Source organism: Malus sylvestris, chromosome 12 (genome assembly GCF_916048215.2).
Source record: "Malus sylvestris chromosome 12, drMalSylv7.2, whole genome shotgun sequence".
In the NCBI taxonomy this organism is placed as follows: domain Eukaryota; kingdom Viridiplantae; phylum Streptophyta; class Magnoliopsida; order Rosales; family Rosaceae; genus Malus; species Malus sylvestris.
The window spans coordinates 20,973,807-20,975,741 of record NC_062271.1 but is presented as its reverse complement, the minus strand read 5'-3'; the positions used below and the strand labels follow the sequence as shown (position 1 = coordinate 20,975,741).

The following is a 1,935-nucleotide window of genomic DNA, read 5'->3' as shown; positions in this document are numbered from 1 at the left end:
ATTGCTTGAATTGATTGAATTACAGAGAGAGAGAAGTTGCTATTTATACAACTATATTTGCTTCTTAGATACGCTACTAACTAACTAACTTAGGGCTGGGCACGGGCCGGGCCGAGCCGGGCCGAACCCAAGTTTGTAGGAACCTGACATTACCCGAAACGGGCCGGGACGGGGCGGGGATTGGATTTTCTTGTATAGGAACCGGACATTACCCGGCCCGGTTAAAACGGGCCGGTTCGGGCCGGGTCCACGGGTACCCTTTTTTTTTTTTTTTTTAACTGCACTGCACAGTTTGCAATTTGCAACTGCACAATCACAATGACACTGCATTTATGCAGATTTTGCACAAATTCACCATTATTCACATCTAATCTAAATACAAAGTCTAATATCCAAGTTCATAAATTAAATTTTAACAATACATCCAAAATAACAATATTACATCGTCCTCCAACATCTAAAAATGAAATCCACATACACAATATCCGAAAGTCCAAGACATCCAAATTCCAAAAATCAAATAATCCAAAACAACATAAACATGACATCCGCAATAAATTTCAAATTAAAACCACATCATCCAACGCCCAAATTCCAACAACAATCCTCAATTCCTCATTGAATCTGTAAGCAAAAATAGAATATAAACATCATATTATCCTCATTGAAATTTAAAGTTTATTAATTTGAGTTTAAAATATTACCGCAATTGCTTCTATTGTCACTAAACTATTTATTGTACACACACAGAACATACACACACACAAAACATACACACATACACACACAGAACATACACACATACACACACACACACACACACAGAAGCAGAACACAGAACACACACACGCACGCACACACAGACAGAGAACACACACACAGGAACACACACACACACACACACACAACACAATACCAGATAACAACAACCAAATCCACGGGACAGTGAAGAAAAAAAAGGGTGAATACTTTCATCCGTATATATACATAGTCAAGTGATGAGCTAATCATCATTTACTGTACGTTTTTAACACTTGATTACCAACATTTTCTCAGCATTCAAAGTTAGACAGACATATTTTCTGAGCAGCCAAACAGAGTCAAAAGTCATACAATTACAAAACCTGCTGGGGCCAAATATCTTTCTATTTTTTTTTTTAACAAATCACAAAACCAAGAGCAGAAAAGTATGAGAAGAAAATAGAAACAATAACATAAGCTATAAAACATCACATTACACAGATAGACTCACGCAGCCTATCTCACACCCAAAGGGCAAGATTCAATTGGTTTTTAGTTTTTACCTGTGAGACAGAGACTGAGTACCAGATTCAGATCCTTAAAAAATGCTGGCACTAATCACATAAAATTGACCTAAAAACACAACAGGTGATTCAAAATCAGAGAACTCGAAATGCAGAAAAACAACTAAATCAAACTCGACCCACATAATATTTAGGAATTTAACACCCGAAATAAAGCAGAGAACTCGAAATGCAGATCAGTTATATACACAAATGTTGGTTTTTACCTGTGAGACTGAGAGATAAGTGACAAATCGAGAAGATGGGTGGTGGGGTGACTGGGTTCTGTAAGTTTGGGATGCCGTTGAAGTTGTTAGGCTGTCGTGGTGGTCGCCAAGACCGTCGTGATGTCGGGGTGGTGGAGGGGAAGGAACGATTCACAGACAGCGAGAGAGACTGAGACTCGAGTGAGAGATTAGAGAGTGACAGAGTCGAATTCGATAGGACAAGGAAACCTAAAACGAACGGTTAAGATTGGATAGAGATATGATCTTCAATCTCGTCCGTACATTCTAATTACAAACGGGCCGGTCCGGGTACCCGTTTTTTAATATGTTTGGAACCGGCCCGAACTGAAAATGTCTACGGCCCGGCCCGTCCCGCCCTTTTTTGTTTTACAAAATTAGGACCC

General features: G+C 39.3%; 1 long non-coding RNA gene across 1 annotated transcript; it reads right to left on the bottom strand.

Annotated features, from left to right (window-relative positions):
* Positions 1 to 612: 612 nt before the first annotated feature.
* Positions 613 to 1,671, bottom strand: LOC126592457 (uncharacterized). Its single transcript, XR_007612647.1, has 3 exons — positions 1,532 to 1,671; positions 1,305 to 1,374; positions 613 to 624 (listed from the first exon to the last, which is right to left on the bottom strand). It is a non-coding gene; the product is annotated as an uncharacterized LOC126592457 (long non-coding RNA).
* Positions 1,672 to 1,935: the final 264 nt, after the last annotated feature.